The sequence below is a fragment of the Dipodomys merriami genome, unplaced genomic scaffold (genome assembly GCF_024711535.1).
Source record: "Dipodomys merriami isolate MVZ:Mamm:240054 unplaced genomic scaffold, mDipMer1.0.p SCAF_22, whole genome shotgun sequence".
In the NCBI taxonomy this organism is placed as follows: domain Eukaryota; kingdom Metazoa; phylum Chordata; class Mammalia; order Rodentia; family Heteromyidae; genus Dipodomys; species Dipodomys merriami.
In genome coordinates this window covers 11,678,613-11,703,267 of record NW_027203604.1, presented here as the reverse complement: position 1 = coordinate 11,703,267, position 24,655 = coordinate 11,678,613, and the positions used below count along the sequence as shown (strand labels likewise).

At 42.5% G+C, this 24,655-nt stretch overlaps 1 pseudogene; it reads left to right on the top strand.

The window, feature by feature from the left end:
• Positions 1-9,562: 9,562 nt before the first annotated feature.
• On the top strand, positions 9,563-9,664 carry LOC138834965 (U6atac minor spliceosomal RNA; annotated as a pseudogene).
• Positions 9,665-24,655: the final 14,991 nt, after the last annotated feature.

The following is a 24,655-nucleotide window of genomic DNA, read 5'->3' as shown; positions in this document are numbered from 1 at the left end:
CAAAAAAATCAGGGACAGCACCTAGGCCTCAGGACCGGCACAACACCATAAATGACATGGTATTTGCATATCACCTACACACACCCTCTGAAGCACTGATAATACTTAAGATGATCCAGCTCATACACAAATAATTAGGAAATGATACAAGAAAAAGAATTATATATTCAGTACAGACAGTTCTTTTCAAATGTTTTCTCTCTATAGTTTGAATTTGTGGATGTAAAATGTTCAGGTACAAAAAGATGACTATGTATGTATGTATGTATGTATGTATGTATGTATGTATGTATGTATGTATGTATGTATCTATCTATGTATCTATCTATGTATCTATCTATGTATCTATCTATGTATCTATCTATCCATTCATCCACACAAGCTAATTATTGGCAGCTGTATCTGTATATCTGTGTCAGTCTACAGGCATGTGTGCATGTGTGCGCGCGCGCACACACACACACACACACACACACACACACACACACCAGGCACTGATGGCTCATGCCTATAATCCTTTCTATTCAGGAGGTTGAGATCACAGTTTGAAGTTAGCCCTGGCAGAAAAGTCCATCAGACTTATCTCTAATTAACCAGCAAAAAGCTGGAAGTAGAGATGTGGTTCAAGTGTTACAGCACCAGCCTTGAGCAAAAAAGCAAAGTGAGTATGTGAGGCTTGAGTTCAAGCCTTAGTACCGGTAACCCCCCTCCCCCGCAAAAAAGCATAGGCACTCAGCACAAGATGAGGTTGGGGTGCCCCTGAGAAACTCAGTTTGTATTCTTTACGTGTGTAGACAGAAGAGCTGTCCTTCAAGAGGCTGACAGGGCAGGTCTTGCAGATCCATGTACCTAATAGAGGATGAGCACCTGCTGCATAAGCGGTGCTCACAGGGGGTTTGGAAAGAGGTGGACAACTCTGGGGTTGCTCCTGAATGCCCACTGGCAAAGGATCTGTTGATTCAAGATCCAGAGACTCAAGCTCAAGAGGTCACAAGGTTCAAGTGGCCTGACCCCACCTCAGAGGTGGGCTTATGGTGCCTTGGCCTGCACTCTGAACTTGGAAGGAAATACTGTCAAATACTCAGCTTTCTGAAAGTTTCTCTCAAATATCTTGTCCTTACAAAACTTCTTGTTTTATTTCTCTATCCCTATTTGGTATCATCAAACTAAATAATGGATTCCTGAATGATTTATGATATTATGAATAATAAGTTATTTTAAAATAATTTAAGCTCAAAGGGATTTCAATTCAACAAGTCAGATTAGGAATACAGTGCATCTTAATCAATGTCACCCCTTCCAATGTTCTCCCAAATAATAAACTATTAATACATTATTATGAATAGCAATGGGAACCTCATGCCACAGTAAATTCTGTGCAGGGAAGGGAAAGTATCTGAAAGCAAAATGAGATTGATTAAGAGATTTTGAAACAATATACTTCACTATAAGATTTAACAAGTTATGTTAAATCTTACCATACTTATGTAACTGTAACCCCTCTGTATGTTACCTTGACAATATAAAAATGAAAAAAAGATTCAACAACAGAGGTGTCACCTGTCCAATGTTGGGTAGACAGTTGCTGGACAGACATCCTTGCAGAAGTATATTTCAGTGAGGTGTTATAGCAACTTTTGTGCAAGGCTGTGGTCCTAGAAGTTTTATACAAGGGGTCTTCAATTCTGTGTGGAACTGGTCCAGGTTGCTTTGTGAGGACTAAGATAACAGGAGAGAAGGCTCTGAGTCTCCATCATGACTCTGCCGTGTTGATCATACAGCCAAGTGAGTAAGGGTGGCCCATAGACCTGAGCTACCTACACTACTCAGAACCCAGAGGAGGGTGTGAAGAAAGCAGAAGAGGAGGAAGAAGAATAGGAGGGAGGGAAAGAAGAGGAAGAGGAGGAGGAGGAGGAGGAGGAGAAGCAGCAGGAGAAGAAAGAACTAGAAAGGAGGGAGGATGAAGAGGAGGTAAGAGAGGAGGAGGAAGGGAAGGAGTCTGAGAAAAACTCCTGTGTCTCTATGTTACTGAGCACCTTGCAAACATGCTACATTTATTAATCTCTCTCTGTCTCTGTCTCTGTCTCTGTCTCTCTCTGTCTGTCTGTCTCTCTCTCTCTGTCTCTCTCTCTCTTTCTGATAGTCCTGGGACTTGAGCTCAGGGCTTAGGAGCTGTTCCTAAGCATCTTTGTGCTCAAGGCTAATGCTCTACCACAGCACCACTACCTTTTCTGGGTAGTTTATTGGCAATGAGTCTCATAGGCTTTCCTGCTCAAACTGGCTTCCAACCACAATCTTCAGTTCTCAGGCTCCTGAGTAGTGAGTAGTGAGGATTATAGGCATGAGCGACTATTTATTTAATAGTCACAGTGACTTCCATCACAAAATGAGGTCAGCCACCCTCTTCACACTATATAGAGAAGTCAAAGGAGTGGAAAGAGCTTAGGCTGCTGTCCCAGGCAACATAGTATATGGGGAAGCCGAGTCTTGGGATTTGGCCTGCCTCACTGTCAACTTTCTTGATCCCTCAGTTTACTGCACTGCCTCCTGAAGAAACAGGTAACCACAGGATGTATTTAGCACACCGCACACTGATGAGGTGCAGGTTTTCTGCTCCTGATTCTTGGAACAAATATTCTTTAGAAGGAATTAGAACAGAAGCCACTGCTCTAACCATGTAGGAAGTGTCTTCAGTATCAAGAACTATTGCTAGAGCCAGTGGTTCATGCCTATACATCTGGCTACTCAGGAGGCTGAGTCCAGGCAGAGAAATCTGAGAAACTGTTATTTCTGAGTGATCAGCAAAAACCTGAAAGTGGAAGGTGTGGCTCAAGTAGTAGAATGTCAACCTTGAGCAGAAAAGTTCAGGACTGAGGCCCTGAGTTCAAGCCCTAGTATCAGCAAAAACAAAACAAAAAATATGAACTTCCCCCAAAAGAACAAAAACAAAAAGGAAAATAACAACAAGAGAAAAAAATGCATTGACCAGAGAAGGCAATGTTTTGCACTTATACTTGGCTATGCTACCAGTTCTTGGGAAATTGGCTTTCTAGAGGCAGATGCAAGTAGAAAATGCAGGGAATTTCAGTGTCACCAAAAAATGTTGTGTCTGTTACTCTTCTTTAGCATCCCCTGCCTATGTTTAGCTGTGAGGCATGAGGACTTTCCCTGGGATTGTTTTGCATCATTGAGGGAGAGCTGCTTGCTCATGGCTGGGCTATGATGGATGCCCTGGCAGCAGACGCTGGCTTGGCTTAGTATAGATGCAGTGGAAAATTTCTAAAGCAATGTAAGAGCAAAGGATGTTTGTGGTTGGTGGTAGCCACGGGATAGTGCCCAGGCCCTGACTTCAAGCCCCCAGTAATACACACACACACACACACACACATGCGCACGCACACACACACACACACACACACACACACACACACACACACACACACAAAACACCTATTGGTTAGGGTTGATTAGGGATCATAATTGTCAATCCACTTGGAAGATGGGATAAAGTAGTATGGGGAAGAAGCATATTTAACCACAAGTACAACCAGGCTGTAACATGGGGTGTTTAATGTTTAATGTACATGTCTGAAAAAGGAAGTAGATAAATTGAGGGAATGATGAATTTAGGAGAGAGTGGGGAGAACAATGGAAAGAGTGACACTTTTCTATGGATGTTTGGCTCAGCTAAGAGGATGTTTCTTAGAATACGTGTGTGTGTGTGTGTGTGTGTGTGTGTGTGTGTGTGTGTGTGTGTGTGCGTGCGTGCGCGCACGTGCGCGTGCTGGTATTAAGGCTTGAATTCAGGGCTGCTCCTTAGATTCTTTGTTTTTGCTCATGGCTGGTGTTCTACCACTTGAATCTACTCCTTGGTTTTTGTTGCTTAGTTGAAGATAAAAGTCTTAGATTTTTTTTTCTTGGGCTGACTTTGAACAAGGACCCTCAATCTCAGCCTCCTGAGTAGCTAAGATTACAAGTGTGAACCACTGGTACCCAGCAAAAGGGTATTTCTTTGAACAATACTTTTTAGAAAACACAGGGTAGGAAGTTATTTGTGCTTTATCCTGCAAGTCAGCTGAGTTCTGAAATGACCAGGGAGAGTAAGGCTTTCTCTCAATGTGGGGCAGGCTTTACCCAGAGAACTTACTGATTTTTCAGCAAATCTACAAGCAAGCACATTCCAGAAACATGCTTTTGCCCAGGATATAATTCTGCAGATTGGTAATGGGTCAGATTCTCAAGATGGTCTTGTAACTCAACACTACTGGACTCTAACAAAGGAGCAGCAATCCACTCTCCCCACAACACACACACACCCAGGTCCAGCATAGGAAAAATCCTCCGTCTCCGAAAGAAGCCTGGATGTGCCTGAACTTCATCCTAGCTTCAACCTTCGTAGTGCTGATCTCAGACCCAGTAAGAAATTTGGAGAGGGGGAAATAAAGACCAAGTTCTTTAGACTTTTAACTTAATTTAAATGACAAGAAGCCAGACTCTGGTGGTTCATATCTGTAATCCTACTCTGGAGGTTGAGATCTGAGGATCACAGTTCAAAGCCAGCCCAGACAGGAAAGTCTATGAGACTCATCTCACAGTTAACCACCAGAAAATCAGATGTGTTGCTGTGGCTCAAAGTGGTAGAGTACTAACTTTGAACAAAAAGATCAGGGACAGCACCCAGACCCTGTAATTTAGTTAAGATTCTGAGTCATTATTGAGCTTTGGGTTGGGGTCAGGTTTATCTTGCTCCTATCATCCTGGCTGAGGGCTACCTGTCCACATTGTTGACTAGAGGAGATGTCATTTGCATTAGCTTTTCTGGTGGAGCTTCCTGGCCCAGAACTAAGCTACCTGCTCAAGTCCCTGGGTTGGTTCCAGGGATCAGCGTCAATGAGCCCACCTACCACAGGTGGGCATCACATTCTCAAGTCACCTTTGTCAGTAATAATATGCAGTTTTGCCTTCTCTCCAAATACTGATTCTTCCAACTTATTTCTGGGATGGTGCAGGATTTTTGGTGAGTAATGGGCTTGATGTTTGCTGACACTGATCACCTCAATTGTCATTTTGCTGGTATTCAAGTCATTAAACTGTTAGTTATTCAAAGGAGTTAACACTACTGACATTCTCCCCTTCATATACCATGCATTAGTGAATGTTTGTATACATATGCATATGTGTACATATAAGTGTGTACATGTATATTTATAAATTAGTTTGTTCTTAATGCTAATTGCCTCCACCCAACCAAGAGTAATTGCCCTGGGATTTTGCCAGCTTCCTTTCACCATTGTATCTCCAGGACTTTGTTCAGTGCTGTTACCTGAGAGGTACAATAAATACACATGATTCCCTACTTATTAGTGGTTTAACTTGCTTTTCTTTGACTTCAGGATGGTATGAAAATGATAATCAATAGGAAATCTACTGTCTTGAGTATGTGCTGATATTGGCACTTGAACCCAGGGCCAAGGTGCTGTCGCAGCTTTTTGCAGAAGGCCAAAGATCCATCACTCAAGGCATATCTCCACTTTTTGCTTGTTGCTGGTTAATTGCAGATAAAAGTATCACGGATTTTTCTGTCAGATTGGCTTTGAATGTGATTCTCATCTCCCAGCCTCCTGAGTAACTAGGATCACAGGCATAAACCACTGGTGCCCAGCTAGAAAGACTACTTTGAATTGTGTATTTTGGTCAATCCATGGACCAGCCATATGCTATATGATCCTCTGGAAAAGCTGGACTGCTTGGTCAGGAGGGAGAATGACCAATGCCTTACCTTGTGCTATCTTGCTATGATCTTTTCAAGTTGTTAGAACATAATCTTGATGTAAATTAAGGAACGTCTGTTTTTGTTGAAAAAGTAATTTTTGTCTGCAGTGGAGACTTAGACTCATGGACAACTTCAGTCATTTGAAGTGCTCCAGGAAGGGCTGACAAGGTAATGGACTTCAGCCATTCTCGCTCCTTTGTGACTAGACATTTTTGAGATACTTCTTTCTGGTGTGTGCATCCCAGAGAAGTCTCCCAGAAATCCATGTCACAATGTGGCCTAATTCATCAACTTTTATTTTGCTAAAGCCAAAGAAACCGGTTTGGGTATGCCTTTATTATCTGGTCCAATGACTGATTTGTTAGATACCTCGTAGGTGTCAGGAGCTCTGGGTATTTGAAAAGGAAAATAAACACATAACCTTGCACCACAGGTAAACTGAGCAGAGACAAGCAGAAGTTAAGTCCAGTCAGGTGGAGACACATTGGCTATGGTGACTGGCATTTGGCTGAAGACTTGCATCTCTCAAACAGAAGACATGAGAGAATGATTAGTAAGATGAGTAGGAGAAGGAATTGAGGGCAAAGGGACAGTATTTAGACCCAAGGCACGTGCAACTCAAGAGAAATCATTTGGTCTTGTAGCAGTGTGCCCAAAAGGTAATTTGACGTCAGAGGATTAAAAAGTCAGAGGATCAGTGTGCCTTTGGCTCATTCCTATAATCCTAATGTCCTCAAAGTCTGAGATCTGAGGATCGTGGTTCAAAACTAGCCTAAGCAGGAAAATCAGTGAGATTCTTATCTCTAATTAAGTACCAAAAACCTGGAAGTGGAGTTGTGGCTCAAGTGGTAGAACATTAGCTTTTAACAAAAGAGCCAAGTGACAGTGCCTAGGCCCTGAATTCAACCTCCAAACTCTAGAACTAGTACACACACACACACACACACACACACACACACACACACACACACACACACACACACACACACACACACACACACACACACACACACAAAATCAGAGGATGCCAGAGTAAGGGAATTGTGATCTATTCTCCAAGAAATAGGGAACTTTATGTTTTGGAAGCATGAAACAACCAAAAGACTAGGACTGTTGCTTTATGATAGTGTGTGGGCTGGCCCCTCTGGCTGGTCTCTGCATGAGGCTAACTCATGGCTTTTCTTCATTGTTATCATTTTGCTTTGACCTTTGTTTAGATGTTTGGAATTATGCTGGGAAGACCATGGGGAACAGGGGCTCAGTTGTGTCTTCTCTCTTGCTTCAGGGCAACAAATAATAGCTTTGTCATCATTACCCCATCAAATTATTCACTCTACTATAAATAACTGAAGTCATCATGTATAATATTTGTTGATGGAAGCAACAGACACATCTCAGAACCTATTTGAGCAGTGTGCCTGGGCTCTGATGGGGTGCAATTAGTGTGGTGTGTTTGGAAGGGATCAGCAGGGGATGAAAGGGATGTGTGATCAGTCTATCTCTAAGCCAGGAAGAGTAACCACAGTCCTGTGTACTGCCCTGCCCTGTGCTTACTCAAGGACAACCTCAACCTGTGAACCCTATAATGGCCATTGTGACTTTCGAATCCTTATCATAGCCCACTGTCTATTGGTTGGAAGCATCATGCAAAATGAAACCCATGCTTTATCAATGGAACATTCATGCACTGAGTTTTCTATATGTGATAACACTGGGGTGTGGATTTTTGTCTTCATTGCCTTTAACTACTGGGCTGGTGAAGTTAATTCTTTCTGAAGGGTTTCTCAGGAGACAAGCGTTCTTGGAGAGAGGGATCATTTAGGGAAGAGCACATGATTTCAGCTAGGTACAGAATGTACTAGTCACCTCCACCAACATGGCCAGGACCTTTGCTTCCTGCACCAGCATCAAGGACACTTCCAGGCATGTTAAGATTATACTGTACTTGGTATTGGCATAAGAACAGACCTCAGGACCAATGGAATAGAATTGAAAACCCAGAAATGAACCTACAGACCTATAGCCATCTAATCTGCGATAAGGGAGCTAAAACAATAGAATGGAAGAAAGACAACCTCTTCAGTAAATGGTGCTGGCAAAATTGGTTAACTACATGTAGAAAACTTAAGCTAGATCCTTATATATCACCCTGCACCAGAATCAACTCCAAATGGATCAAAGACCTTGAAGTCAAAGCAGACACTCTGAAAACATTACAGGATGGAATAGGAGAAACCCTAGGTCTCCTTGGCTCAGGCCAAAATTTTCTGAATAGAGACCCGTAAGCACAACAAATCAAAGAAAGGTTGGACAAATGGGATTGCATAAAGTTGCAGAGCTTCTGCAGGGCAAATGACATAGCTAGCAAGATCAATAGAAAACCCACAGATTGGGAGAAGATCTTTACTAGCCATACAACGGACAAGGGTCTCATATCTAAAATATACTTGGAACTCAAAAAATTAAACCCCCAACAACAAATCCTCACAGAAACAACTGCCCAATAAATAAGTGGGCGAAAGACTTAAAGAGAAACTTCTCTGAAGAAGAAAGAAGGATGGCCAATAGACACATGAAGAAATGTTCAACATCCCTAGCCATAAAAGAAATGCAAATCAAAACAACATTGAGATATCACCTCACTCCAGTTAGAACAGCAAAAATCAAGAACTCTAACAACAACAGATGCTGGAGGGGATGTGGACAGAAAGGAACTTTACTTCATTGTTGGTGGGAATGTAAACTTGTTCAACCACTTTGGAAAGCAGTATGGAGGTTCCTCAAAAGACTTCACATAGAGCTCCCCTATGACCCAGCAATCCCACTTTTGGGCATTTACCCAAATGTTTACAAACAAGACCACACTAAAGCTACCAGCACAACTATGTTTATTGCAACATTATTTACCATAGCTAAGATATGGAACCAACCCAGATGCCCCTCAGTAGATGAATGGATCAAGAAAATGTGGTATATATACACAATGGAATTCTATGCCTCCATCAGAAAGAATGACATTTCCCCATTTGTTAGGAAATGGAAAGGTTTGGAAAAAATTATATTAAGTGAAGTAAGCCAGGCCCAAAGAAACATAGGTCCCATGGTTTCCCTTATTTGTAATATCTAGTATATGGATGAGTCAAGCGGAAAAGGTCAGATAATGTGATGTCAGGAAAATGAACCCTTAGATGTGTATTTTAATGTTTTTTTCTTTCATGCATGTGTTTCTAACGCATTTATAAGATTATCTCTTTGTTGCTTTGTATATCCCTCCCCCACAGTATAACCCCTGCTTTCACTATATTTGATGTCAGTATAACTTGTGGAGGAGATGGGGAAAAACCAGTTGTTTAAGGATACAGGTGGACCTGTTGCAACAATGAGAAGTACAAGTTGTCATGTCCAAAACGAGCTTTACAACGTCGGTGCAGGGGTGGGGGGGTGGGGGGGGGAAGGAATAGGATTGGGATGGGGGGAGGGGGGAGGCTGGGAAGGGATGTGAAGGGTAAACAAAGGAGGAGGCTGCAATGCTTGGTAAGAAATGTATGCATTATCCTGCCCATGTAATTGTAACTCCTCTGTACAGTATGTTCACAAATAAAATTAAATTAAATTAAAAAAAATTATACTGTATAGAGGGGTCATTGAGAGAGGTGAAGAATAAGGGTACAAGTATTTAGACTCTGAACATTTTTACATTCAATTCTCTGGTATCTTCTTTTCCTCCTCCCTGTCAACCTCCCAAGTAGAGTACAAGAATGAAATGCTCTCTTGTTATTGAAAACCATGGCGATGTATGAAAGGAGAAAAGGTTAACACTCCCCTTGACAATGATGAAAGAGGCGGTTAAGACATTGCCACCTACTTCGCAGCATCGAACCATTTTTTTAAAAATCAACTTTACAATAACAACAGAAAGAGAAAACCATGGAGATGGAGAGCAGACTAAAACACAACATGATCCCTGAGTGCTGTGACTCCTTTTCTGTGCCAGCCCCCTCCTTATTTAAGAGTGTCTGTGAATGGGCATATCTTATACTGAAACTGACTCTGTTCTCAATCAGGATTCCGATTGAGCTCAGCTTAATCTGATTAAGCGGATTAAGCTTCTCTTATCTTTTAGAATGTTGCTTGGTTTTGACATTTTGTTAGATTTGGAGGTTTGGAGAAACACTGAAAGCTTGTTGGTTCATATCAGGGGACCCAAAGCTAAAAGAAGAAAAGCAACTTGACTGAGGTCAAATGGCCTATCGGGGGCCAGCACAGAACTCAGTTGGTCCTCTGAGATCTCTTTTTCCCATGGCCTTCCTTCTCTTGTTCCTGGGTCTTCTATGTGAAGATGGGGTTCATCCTGGAATTCCACAGTCACAGTGACAACCAGCTATCCCTAACTATGAAACTGCTTCTATATCTTGCTGAGTAGAGTCAGCTAGGAGGCCTTACACATGCCCATGGCCTGTTCTGGGAGAGTGAATCTTCTTGAATTTAAACCAGTCCTGGCCGCAGGAAAGGGATGGCCTGCTTTGTGAATGTATCTTGTAGGATGGGTACGAGGTCTGATTGGTCCTCCATTTAACAGAGGCTATCTATAGAATGCTGGATGGGAGTTAGAGGCAAAAACCCTACTTGGATGTTTGGAGCAAGAAGATGGGGGTGCTGGAGCTCAGGCCTCTCACTTGGACCCATTCAGATGTCTTGCATCCATGGGGGACATTTCAGCCAAACCACTCTTCCTGTGTTTGCAAGAAGCCTATGAACAATAAAGATCAATGCTGTGCATGGGAGAATATCATGATGAAGAAATAAGCAGACCTGTTCTCACTTTCACGGGATGCCTGCATGCATTTATCTATTGAGCATGCACATATGCACCTGGATGTCTTAAAGGCATCTCTTCTGTAAGATAAACTCACATGTCTAAATCTGGACTTCTGTACAAAGCCTGCAAAGCCCAAGGGATATGTACATTGGAAAGACAAAATAAGGGTAATGTAAGTAGGACACAGGGCATAAGCAGATAGAAGATTGGAGAGAAAGATGCCAAGTTGTATTCTTTGATTTTGACTTTGCATATGAGAGATAGTTCCAACTTGCAATTGTGCCATTCAGCAGTTACCATGGAGAGAAGAATAAGTGTTTTAAAATGAACTCACAAAGGAATGGAGAGTTAGGGTACAGGCTGCATGGTGTTTATGTTGAGAGAGAAAGATTCTGAGGGAGTTACTGACACCTCACTTCAAAGAGACAAAGCAATGACAGGGCAATTCCTTAGCACCAAGGACAGAGGGGCTCAGGAAAGGGTAGAGTGGACATTAAGAGGGATGGATGGGTTTAGAAAGCAGCAAAGCTCCTTTGGGAAGACTCCAGCCCAACTTTAGGATCTGAGGTGAGGGACAAGGAGGTAGAGGGGATCCGGCAACTGGAGATAGGAATAGGGAAACTGAGTCTTCAGGGCATAGCTAATATAAGAGGAAAGGGAGAAGCAGGGTTTGAGGGTCCGAGGTCTGAGATCATTTGCTGTTGCTGAGGACAAGGGGGACGAGAAAAGAGAGAAGATGGCTCTTAAGCCAGGCCACTTCTTTCCTCTCTTGAGTTTTATAGAGAGATTATAGGCATATCTGTGGCACAGATAGGAGAACATATCTAGTGTAGTGGTACCAACAGAACCAAGGGGTTTGCTCTCTGACCAAGTTGTACTCAGAGCATAAGTGGTTCAAACCAGCCTTTGCACATGAGAGTACAACATGTTTTTGTGCTGTTAATGACCTGGGTTGTTGACACAAGTGCTATGTTTGTGCTGGATTAGAGGTACTTAGGATACTTGTCCCTTTTCCCCCTTGTGGCTAGAATAAAGGAAGATTTTAGTAGTCATTCAGGATTCTCATTTGAGCTTACAGATCATTTTCTGATTACTGGCAAGCTACCATGTATGGAGACTTTTTTTTTTCCAGTTCTGGGGCTTGAACTCAGGGCCTGGGCACTGTCCCGGAGCTTCTTTTCCTCAAGGCTAGCACTCTACCACTTGAGCCACAGCACCATTTCTGGATTTTTCTGTTTTCTGAATTGAAACCAGGGCTTCATGTGTGATAGGCAAGCACTCTACCACTAAGCCACATTCCCAGAGACATTTTCTAAAATGGGTGTGCTGAGAGGAAATAAAATTCTTGTGTAAATTAATCTCATTTGCATGCTGTCCCACGAGCTCTCTGGATTCAGTTATTTCAAGGTCTCCTTCATGTTACTGGACACATTTTTAGCCAATAGGGACATATACAGTTCCTTCTTCATCTCCAGAGCTGTGGTTTGTAGACTGACATGGAGAATTTATCATTTCGGGGTGGAATCACTGATGGATGGAAACTTGGAAGTCCCAGTGGGAGGCAATTGTCCTCTGGGTTTTTCCCTGGACAGTATGTTCTCCTCTATGAACTTGGTTCCAGAAAGAGGCATTAGGTCGAGGTATTCCCTCCCAGGAGGGCTTCCTAACCCTGCTCTACTTGGCTGGAGCTACTGAATCTTACCACTGGTTGTTTTAACTTTAAATTTGCCTATTGTTCTTTTGCTCCAATGTCATTCTGATTAGATGGAAGTCCTGAGTCCCAAGAACGAAAGTCTTATGATCTCCTGGGAATTATGACTAAAAAGGCAGTTGAGGCTGGGCTATTCCTTGAGCAGGCTGAGTAGCCCCACCAGAGACAAGCTAACAATTCTAGGGGTAGATGTGTGTGTGTGTGTGTGTGTGTGTGTGTGAATGCACTAGTCCTTAAACTCAGGGCTTGGATGCTATCCTTGAGTTTCTTTGCTCAAGGTTAGTTAGCTCTCTACATTTGAGCCTCAGCTCCATTTCTAGATTTTTGGTGGTTAATTGGAGATAAGAGTTTCATGGAATTTTCTGTTTCGGCTGTATTAGAATTATGATCCTCAGATCTCAGCCTCCTGAGTAGCTAGGATTACAGGCATGAGCCACCAATGCCTGGCTAGGCATCAGGTTTATAAGCCTTAAAATATTGACCTGAAATAGCATAGTAATATCACTTTGAATCTAGAGAATATCTTTGAGTCTGGAGAAATTTACTTTTCCAGGACCTCATGGGACGACAACATTAGTGGGCATCACTTTCTATGGCCGTGTTCTACGGCCTTTTCTCCTCTCTGCTCCTAAATTCTTCTACAGTTGAGACTCAGCACTCCCCTCTCATCAGTCGTTGGACAGTCTTTAGGGGGCCCTTTATACTGATTGGCAGCGACATGGAGGGGATCTGTTGATAAAAATAAGGATTATGCATGATCCCATCTAGTGAGAAGCCATATTCTTTATGAGTTGGTAGCCACCTGATACAGTAAGCAATACGCCCTATGGGGGTTTGGGAGAGATGTGTGTTTACAGGGAGCCCAGTCACACAATAATCCCATTGTTAAAGTTAACTTCTAACTGACAGGAACAGTCATGGCCTGTACAGCCTTCAGGATTGAACTTTTGCTTCCTCCCTGGTTCTTTGTGAAGAAGGTCAAGGACACCAGAGACATGATGTGACCATTCTGGTGTGCTTGGTTTTGTCAGCTCAGGTGCTTGGAGAGGCTCTCAGATGAGCACCACCCCACAGCGAGGAAATGAAGGAAGGCTCAGAACTCAAGTGCCAAAGCCAAGAGCATCTGAGAGCCCACTCCAGAGGGACTAACCACCGTAGGTGTTGTAAAACCAGGAGAAGGAAGTGCTGAGAATGGAGGGTTGAGAGGCTATACCTCACTGGCCCAGGATTGCAGAAAGCCATGTAGAAAGCCCAGCTCTGAGTTTCTTTCTGAGCTCATGTTTCTGTGGTGCTGCATCATTTCATTTCCCAGGTACTCACATCCAATCATCTCTTCATCAGAAAAGTAACAAATTCCAGTCACCCCCCTCCCTCATTTTTCTCCCACTTCTTTCCCCGCCCCCAATCACCCCTTCCCAAGTTGCACAGATCATTTCCAACATATTGTCTTGTGAGTATCACTCTTGCATTGGTTCCCCCCTTTCCTTCTACTTTCCTTTACTTCTTTTATAGTACCAAGGGTACTATAAAATGTCTTTATTCCATGCCGGGGAGGAAACAGAGCATGGGACAAATCCCTAGGATGTCCAGCCAAAGGAAGTGTTCTGTTTTGGTAATTCTTGCTTCTTACCCCAGTGGAGTGGCCCAACGCTATGGTGCCAGCCCTCCTATTGGCCACAACATGCCTGAAGCAATGTGCACACTGGGAATCGAGAGTTCAAGAAATAGGCCTTCACTCCATCTCTGGGCATCAACCAGACACAGGCTGCTGCCCTCTGACTCAGCTGGAAGAAAGTAGTTTCAACATCAATCCACAAAGCCAAAGCACCAAAGAGCCAGTGTCGACTGATCTATTTTCACAGAGGATGGAGCTGAGTCTTTGGATGTGGCTTTTGGATAATACAGTACAGTGCATACATGAAACTAATTTTTCATCAGCCTAATACTTAAATATGAACCAAGGTTCATATTTAGAGGAAGTCAAGTACTCGGATGAAAGGAAGAGATGGAAAATAAGGGTAATTTTTTCACACAAAAGGTAAAGACATAGAAGGATGCTTTCAGGCTTTTATAAAAGCCGCTGGACTAGATTCAGAGGACAGTGAAGTGTGACACAGTAAGGCCAAGGTCCTGAATGGTTGTTCCTCAGAGAAAGCTCCACTGACCTCTGAGCCCCTTGGTTGTTCTATTCCCGCTCCATTACCTGGCTAACAATGCTGCCTCCCAGCCCAATATGATTAATTCACGCCACAAGGGAGGAGGTGTGTGGGCAGCTCCGTCCATTCTCAGATGACTCTTGTTATTGTGGCATTGCTCATGTACCAAAATCTTGGTCTCTAACTTAGTGCTATTGGGAGGTGGTAGCACCTTTGGGAGGGAGTATTTCAGGTTATTGAGGGCCTGCCATTGGAGATGCTTGTACAACCCTGGTCAGTCTGTCTATCTCATGATAAGGCGAATGGATTTGTTTTGTTACAATGTGCCACCACCAGTTCAGAGTGACAACCAGTCATGGATGGGAACCTCCAAAATCATGAGCCAAAATACACCTTTTCTCTTTAGAAGGGGATTATTTCAGGTATTTGCTGTCATGATGGAAAGCTGCCTGGCACAGCCATCTGCTAGGAGGGAAGCATATATGTGAATTCATGAGGTCTAGTCCTGAAAACTAATTGAGAATGCTTGAGTAGTACCCACCTATAACAGAACCTCCAAAAAGGTGGAGGCTTTACTGGAACATGTAGACTGGGGAAAAGAGGTCTACTCTTCTGTTGATGAAGGTTTATTACTCTGTGTGTGTGTGTGTGTGTGTGTGTGTATGTGTGTGTGTGTGTGTGTGTGTGTGTGTGTGTGTGTGTGTGTGTGTGTGTGCCAGTCACAGGACTTGAATTCAGGGCCTGAGCATCTGAACCTTAACTTTTTTGCTCAAGGCTAATCATCTACTACTAGAACCACACCTTCACTTCCAGCTTTTTTCTAGTTAAGTGAGATCATTCTCAGGGACTTTCTTGCCTGAACTGGCTTTGAACCACAATCCTCAGATCTTAGCCTGTGAGTAGCTAGGATTACAGATGTGAGCCACCAGCACCCAGCAGGTTTACCATTCTTAATGATCAGAAAGCTCAACGGGGTCAATGCCCTCTCAGTATCTTTTTGCTGGGCCTTCCTGAAATCAGGGATGTTTGTTGGAGGGAAACAGGTTTCAGGCCTCTGGGATTGAGCCATATGTGAAGCATATCCACAACCAAGTGTTCCCAGGCCCTTTTCTCTATCAATACTCACTGAAAAGAGAAAGCCACAAAGTAGCTCCTTTCCAGCAGCCTTGAGTGAACTAGGACAGAGTGGGCAGCATTCAGAAACAAGGCTTCAGTAACTCAATATGTCATAAAGACCATGATCTTTTGTCTTTAAATCACATGCTATCACATGCTCATGTTGTACCAAATCCTATTCCTTTCGGTAGTTACTTATATATGTATTATTGGTGTACAGTACGTTCATTATAAGTTTGTTGTGTTGGATGTAACAGATCTAACATAAAAATGTGGTTAATGGCACAGGATTACTCATTTGGCCACACAAAAGGCCTTAATATTTGGATAAGTGTCCCGACCCGCAGGACGTCAATGAGGGGAGTAAACCTAAGCGAGAAGGAATGAAGGGACAAGACACATGAAGAATGACAGCAAGACAGGGATTCTGCGAATTTTTATTTTTCACACAGGTATTTATATGCTTGGAATAAGGAAGCTTTTTCATTGGCCGTTAAGAAAGCTTCTTCATTGGCCATAGCAGTCCAGGATGTTTGCTTAGGGCAGGGGGAAAGGGTGGTCCTTAGCAGTTGCAGGATGTTTGCTTAGGGCAGGATGAGGGTCGGATTCTGTAAACTCAGCCTCAAGATGTTCCAGTGAGATAGTCAACCCTATCATGTTGAGAGACTCAACTTTTGGCTCCCGACAGATAAGGTCAGGAAAGAGACTAAAAATATGCCAATGGGCCATGTCAGTATCATCTCCATTTCTTCATGTCCTATTCTTTTGTATCTTTGATACCCAGAGAGAGAAAACTAGACCCATGGTTCAGAGTAGCTCCAAAAAGGAGTGATTCATTCTCCTAGACTTTTGAATTTTTCTCTACATTGTATATTTGCACTTCCACAATTTAGTGTACGTACGTGCGTGCGTGCGTGCGTGCATGTGTGTGTGTGTGTGTGTACTGGGACTTTAACTCATGGCTTCATGCTCTCTCTTAGCTGTTTTGCTCCACTTCTAGCTTTTTGCTCTGCTTCTAGCTTTTTGCTAGATAATTGGAGATAAAAGTTTCATACTTTTCTGCCAGGACTGATTTGAACTGTGACCCTCAGATGTTAGTCTTTTGAATAGCTAAGATTTCTAGGTGTGAGCACAAGTACCTGGCAGCATTTTAAGGCTTTATTATCCAGATGTATTATACCCAGAAACTACATTTGTGCAACTATTAAAAGTATTTTTATTGTTATTATAAAGGTAATGTACAGAGGTGATACAGTTACATAGTCAATTAGCACATTTCTTTTTGGACAGTGTCACCCCTTCCCTCACTCTCTCCCACTTTTTCGCTCCCATCTCTACCCACAAGTTGTGCTTGTTGGTCAGATGTTCTACCACTTGAGCCACACCTACAGCCCTAGATCCCCACCCACAAGTTGTACAGTTCATTTTCAACATAGTGTACAGTGAGTGCCATGGCTGCATTTGTTCACCTTGGCTCCCTCCATTTCTGCGCCTCCTCTTACCTTCACAAAGAGATATACATGAATAGGAGAAAATGAAAATACTTAAGGATTACTTTTAAAAACAAACGAACCACAAAACAAAAATTCTATCAAAATTAAAAAGAATTACTTTTTACATGCTACAGGTTCGTGTGGTTCAGTAATTTTTAGGATTTTTTCCAGCTATATATGGAAGCAAACATTTCTACCTCTTCTACCATCTTGTAAACATCTTAAGTATCTTAACTTTACCTACTTAGGTAATTTTAATGTGCTTTTGAGGCTTTGGCAAGATAGTTTAATACAGAAAAGTAGAAAGCGGTAAACAACAACACAAGTGAGCCTCAGTCTTAGTGCCCAGATAATGCCTGTTATTTCAAAAACAAAATTGAAGTGGGTGTGGTAGTACACACCTGTAATCATAGGGATTCTGTAGGTAAAAGCAGGATAACAAGCTCAAGGACAGTCTGGGCAACTAAGAGAGAACCTGTTTTAAGATAAAAAGGGTGAGGATGTAGCTCAGTGGCAGAGTGTTAGGCTAGCAGGCACAGGTATATAAATAAATAAATAAATATATATATATATATATATATATATATATATATATATATATATATGGATGCTGTTAGTCATCTTTGCATTCTACAATGTCTAAATGCACCAAAAATAATGCTATAAACATGTAAAACAATTTTCCCTACAGCACCAAGTAGCTTTGTGAAAGATAGATAGTTCTTTGACATCATGAGAGTTACATTTTTATTGGTGTCTTTCATTTTTCTTTTGGGAGTTAGTTTACCAGACTGTTGGCTGCTTCAATGAAAATTTGAGGTCAGCAGGATTCTTGAAATCAATGTCTTGAGGACAAATATCAGCTTAAACTATTTGACTCAATTTCTGGATTCTAAAACTTTCCAGACCACATACTTAGCTCTTTGATGTATTCAAACCTTTCAAGATAGATATTGGTAACAAAAGAGACTTATGGCCCTGGTACTGGTGGCTTATAATCCTATAGATAATCAAGAGTCTGAGATCTGAGGATCATGGTTGAAAGCCAGTTCAGGGAGACAAATTTTTGAGACTCTTATCTACAAAAAAGCTGAAAGTGAAGCTATGGCTCAAATAGTAGAGTATCAACTAGGAGCAAAACTACTAAGTAAGAGTGTAAAGCCCTGAAAATAGAAAGACTTATAAATAAAAGCATATGAGTCTCTGAAGAGATATAGATAGGTAAATATAGCATGCATATATTGGTTCTTTCTATCAGAAGTACTGGCCCAAGTTACTTGGTTTTCCATTATCTACCAAATGGATATTCTGTCATCCCTTTAACTTTATGTATTTAGTTTCCATTGCTCTCAATTTATTAACGCTGCAACTGGTAGTGAGTAGTCTCAATACAGTTCTTTATTTCCACAGTCTTGTTTCTTTTAAAAGGAAATATCAGATTTAAAACTGCTTTTTTTTAAACAATTAAACTCCCATTGCTTTCATCTCCCCCGTCCTAGTCCAGAACAAAGGGCTTTCTTGTTTTCTGTTTGTTTCCTTCCACATTAAGTTAATTTAGTGTTGGTATGTTTTTCATTTCTCTCTGCCCTTTACTGCAGTAGGTCTGAGAAATGGTGCATTGAGTTGCTTCTCTCCAAGTTGGGGATGAGAACAACACTGTCCATAATGCTGTGTACTCACAAGATAGACATTGGGGATGGATTCTGCAAAGCAAAGCTCAAGAGAATGTTTATTATCTTTGCACCTACCCACCAATCTCTGTGTCTCTGTTTCTCTCCTTCCCTCTTTCCTGAAGCCATTTCTTGTTAAGTGAGGTTGGATTTGAATGTGCCTTTTAGGCTCTCATAACAGCAAATTGCCATTAGGATTACAATGTGAAGGGAGAGTGTTTAGACCACAATTTAAACATCTGATAGTCTCGTGTGTGTGTGTGTGTGTGTGTGTGTGTGTGTGTGTGTGTGTGTGCGCTGTTACTCAGGGCCTGGATGCCATCCCTTAGCTTTCTTTTCTTTTTTGTTGCACAAGATTAGTGCTGTACTATTTGAGCCACTTCCAGCTTTTTTTGGTAGTTAATTGGATATAAGAGCTGGCTTCAAGTCATGATCCTCACATCTCAGCCTCCTCAGTAGCTAGGATTACAGGCATGAACCACTGGCACCTGACCACTGAGATTGCTTTTCTGATACAGAGATTTCTAGGCCACATTTTTGACATGCAAAGACCAAGTTTCCATATTACTGACATTCTCACGAAGGGTATGAGAAGCAGTCCCAATAAAATGAAAGAGACTTGTCCTTTGTTTCTCTCTCCTCTTGGCCTAATCAGGCTCTCTCCTGTGCTCAAAGACATATTCCTGACTTCCCTATAACTTGGAGCTTTGAGAATATCTCAGACTCAGCAGGGTATGTGGTTCTTGCAGTCAGACTACCAGTACTTTGTTTACCAAACAGATCAAGTGTAAATTCAGCAGACCCCTATACTGTTCATCCCTCCAGTTTGTCGCATCCACTTTCTGCATCCCTGGGACCAAGTGGCCTTTAGGATGGCCAGATAATCCTCCTCCTCTGGTGCATGGAAAAGACCTGGGGTTTGATTATAGCAAACAGCACACAGCATGATGGATGCTGTCTCTGAGATTAGGTCATAAGAAGACTTTGTGTATGTGTGAGGGGTGTGTCTCTATCAGTCCTTCTCTGTTGTTCTTTATGTATTTCTGTCTCTCTGTCTCTCTGTCTTTCTTTGTCTCTGACTGTGTCTCTGTCTCCCTGTCTCTTTCTGTGTCTCTTCCTGCCTCTTCCTTCCTCCTCCCCTCCCCATGTCTCTTGCTCAATCATACTACTGCCATGTTGCAAGCTGCCTATGTGTCATGGAGTTTCTGTCTTAAACTAAGCTAGAAAGGAACCTGAAGATCTTCCAGTAACCACTTGAGTGCTCTGGGAAGCAGATCATCCCAAGGAGACTCTTGAAGCAAGCCCAGTGCTGCAAACACCTTGACTGCAGCTGGGAGTGACCCTGAGTCAGCCTTACCAGCCCAGCCATGCCTAGACGGCTTCAGATAACAAGTCCAAATACTCATGAAACATCTTCTCTAATTGTCCTGGGCTACACCTTAGTATTGGCCTGAGGTGGAGAATTATTTGAAAACATCCTCATATATCAACTGGTGTACATGGCACAGGCCTATCCAAATTCCTTTTAACAGGCATCCAGGGTCCAGAAGCAATAAGATAGACTGCACCAGAGCTTGCTGGAACCTCTAGTACTTGCATAGCATTCATTGATACACAGGGCCGCAGATAGGGATAGCTTCACTGTTGATCATTCCATATTACTTAAGCAAAAAACTTTATGCCACTTGTTGTGGAGTGTATTTTGCAAGGAATACAGCAACAGTATCTCCTGTCCCACATGCACCCCTGCAAGTCTTTACTGAGAGGTAGATCTGAGCTCTGACCCCTTGAATCTGGCATCTTAGCACATTGGTGATCCACACAATGTAATGAAACAATACTTTCGTGACAGTCAACTTTCAAGCCTCTGCCTGGTTTTCTGGAGAACCAGCTCCAAAGGAAAGTTCTACCAGGGAAGTTTGTTCTGCCTGAGACCACCATGCTGACCTTCTATGATGATTGACAGCTCCAGATCAGCTCCACCCAATAGCTATACCACTTCCACTCTTGTGAGTGAACCACAATGCACCGCCAGCCCACCAAGCTTTCAGCTGCCATCTGACTGAGACTCTGGAAGTCCCTATACCAGAGCTTTCCCATCAGTACCTCCCAAGTTCCTCATTCACAAATTGTAAGTAGGCAGTTGAGCTGTGACTCAAGTGGTAGAGTGCCAATCTTGAGAGAAAAAGCCAAGGAGAGCAAGAGGTCTTGAGTTCAAGACCCAGTACTGGCATGAAAAACATAACCTAAACACATAAATAAGATATTAAATAAAACAAAGCAAGCCATGAACAACTAAAAATGATTGTTTTAAGCAAGTAAAGGTCATCGTCTTTGGTCCTACAGCTATAAACAAAGCAATGTGCAGGCTGAAAGGAGATTAAAAGGCCTGTTCTCTGATATCAGAGGGTGAATGAACTTGGAAGAGAGAGCCCATAGCATTTGAACTGAGCTTCAAAGAGCAATGCTTGCCTGACTCCAAGCACTTATGTTTCAGTGTAACATTCTAGGACTAAGTGTGGTCTCTTCTGGACCAAGAGTCTAATGCACAGGAAGCCACGGATATCAGACCAAAGCCTGCTAGTTTTCTCCTGCCTAGCTGAGAAACTACTGGAAAAATTGAAACAGTGTTTATCAGGGTGGTATAAACAACCCTTTGTGAGTGAGAAGAAAGCAATACCTCTTTACCAATCTATCTAATAGGGGAGGAGGCGGGGCAGGGAAGGAAAGACTTGCTTTGCAACCCAAGCAGTTTCTATTTAAGGCCGTGTGTTCCCCAGGAGTTACCTTGTGATCTTTGGAGATTACTTAGGGCTGGTGCCCTCTCTATAAACACCTTGCCACTTGCCTGGTTTGCAAGGATGCTGGAAGGCAAATGAGATCACACCTATGGAATGTAACATGAGGCACTTAAAAGAAAGACACCAGACACACTGAGGATATATTATTATCATCTCCCCAGCCTTCTGGATATCAGCTTTCTAGAAAGCTCAAGGATCCAAAGAGGTCAGGAGCCAGAAACTCTGAAATAAGAGAAAGAGAAAGAAAAAAATAATCTTAGAGAACTCAGGATGGGCTGTGGAAATGACTGGGGTAGTAGAAGATAAGATGACCCAGGATGCAGCTGGTTGGGAGGAAAACTACTCAGTGATATAACAGAAACCAAGTTACTGCTCACGAGAATCCCATAGAGAGTTCAGTGAGTAAGGCAGAGAGAAGTAAAGCACAAATGGGAATGAAGGGCCCAGGGTAGGCAGCCTCGAACTGAGCATGGGTGCTTTGAGCTGTAGATCATCATCAAGCCTCCCCTAGACGCAGAAGCTGGGTTGTTTGATGTCAGGTTTTATAGATCAGGAAGTGGTCTGGGCATTTTGGACAGAGTAAATGGAGCAAATCCTTTCAAGCAGTAAAGTAGGAAGAAAAGTCAGAGGGAAAGGGTAGGGTGGGGATTCTCACAATCTTACTTTCTCATTCATCTTTTCAAAGTGGAGGGTCCCCGCTAGACAGCATCAGGGTAGAAACCCAGGAGCCCAGGACCTACCTGAACGTCCATGCATGTCTGATTCTAGATGGAACTTCAGCTTTCTACCTGCCCTGCTCACCCTGTGCTGTATGAACCATTCTCTCAGGGCCATCCCCAGCCATACCACAGTCCTCCTCTTTACCTCATCATGAGTGGTGCAGGAGGTAAGGGGTAGTTCTAGGTGCTTTTATGAGACAAAAGAGACCATGCATTCAGTAGCCCTATGATCTTTCAGATAAGCATTTTTAATTTTGATTTTTTTTACCAGCCCTAGAGCTTGAACTCAGTCTAGTCACTGTCCTTGAGCTTCATTTGCTCAAGACTAGTATTCTACCACTTGAGCCATAGCTCCTCTTCTGGATCCTTGCTTGTGAATTGAACATAAGAGTCTCATGAACTTTGCTGCTTGGGCTGACTTTGAACCATGCTCCTTAGCTCTTTGGCTCCTGAGTAACTAGGATTATGGGCATGAGATACCAGACCCTGAAATATTTTAAAATATTTTTATATTTTTGCCCATACTGGGATTTGAACTCTAGCTCTTGCTGGTTTTTTTTTTTTTCACTCAAGGCTGGTACTCTACCACTTGAGCCACACTTACACTTCTGATTTTTATTGGCTAATTGGAAATAAGATTCTCATGAACTTTCCTTCCCTGGCTACCCTCAAACCTCAATTTTGAGATCTCAATCTCCTGAGGAGCTAAAAGTGAAGGTATGATTCAGATGGTAGAGCACCAATCTTGAATGAAAAGACAAAGACAACATCTAGTACTTGAGTTCAAGCACCAGCACACATGCACACCCACCCACACACCCACACCCAAACACAGAGTGACACACAGCACACAGAGTCTTATGCTTGTCCTGTCAGGACAACCTGGATTAAAACTGAGTGTGAATTCTGCTCTTCTGATCATCTTTCCTACAGTACTTTTTTTTTTTTTTTTTACAATTATGGGATGGTACTTATATATCCACAGGTTGCTTTCCAGTCTCACAAACAAAAGCCCTATGTCTTGCTTTGCTTTCATGCCTATGTAGGCATTAGCTTTGATCCAGCGCCATTTCAAACACCGGAACAAGGGAGCAAGGGAGAGTCATGTGCAGTGAAACTTTACTGGGATTATTAAATATGACCTTTCTTGCCTTGAATTATTTGGCTGCTTTTCCTAAATTCTTGTAGTCAGGTATTACCATGAGAACCATTACTGGTGTTCATAGTCTATATTTTGTGCAGTTACAGCTTTTTAAATAATAAATCAAAATACTTTTACAAATAAGGTTTCACCTGAGGCATATTTCTTCAACAAAACCAAGAAGGATGTTCCTTGGCAGTTCTTAAACTTGAGGCCTGTTAACAATTATCTACTAAGGCGGAGGAGGTAGTACAGTGATAGACCCCTGGTTTAGCATGTAGGAGGTCCTGGGTTCCATCCTCCCCCTCCACAAATAAAATTAAATAAAAAATGTCCAACAATAGCAGAATGACAAGTAACAGCAGATGACATGTAACTCCAGGGTTGGAGAGAAATGTCAGGTACCAGGATTTAGGAGGCAATGACAATGTCACCAATGTTCCTTTATGATCATGAGGAATGTTTCTCGAGGTTCTGTCAATGTCCCTCCAAAGACCTTGCAAAGGTTGAACGATGGGGTGGGCCAGGCACTGGTAGCTTATGCTTGTAATCCTAGCCATTCAGGAGGCTGAGATCTGAGGATTGTGATACAAAGCCATCCTGAACAGAAAAGCCCCTGAGACTCGTCTCCCATTAACCAGCAGAAAGCCAGAAGTAGAAGTGTGGCTCCTGTAGTAGTGTCAGCCTTGAGTGAAAAAGCCAAGTGAGAGTACAGGGCCTTGAGTTTAAGCACCAGTACTAACACAAGAAAAAAAAAGAAGAAAGGAAGGAAGGAAGGGAGGAAGGAAGGAAGCGAGGGAGGGAATAAAGGAAAGAGGGAGGGAAGGGAGGAAATGCAGTGGGATTATTCAATCTTTGACAGCAATTGAAAGGAAGACATTAGACTCCTGCTGAGATGTCACCTCTGTGTGTGTGTGTGTGTGTGTGTGTGTGTGTGTGTGTGTGTGTGGTGAATGTACACCTGTATGTAACACTTTTATCTTCTCCATTGTCATCCCTGCTCTTATTCTCAAAGATTCTGTATTTAGGTAGAAACACTTTCTCTTTTATGGCACAAAGAATCATCAGGAACCAGGACAGAGGTGGGCAGAGACAGCCCTTGTCTTTTATTTAATTCACTATTAAGGCACTTCACTAAATGACAAACATATTTTAAAGAAAGATCTACTGATGATTTACCATTAAGCACAGTATGCCAAACTTGTAAATGGATGCAGAGCTGGTGTGGCATGGGAGAGTGTTGATTTCCATATGTT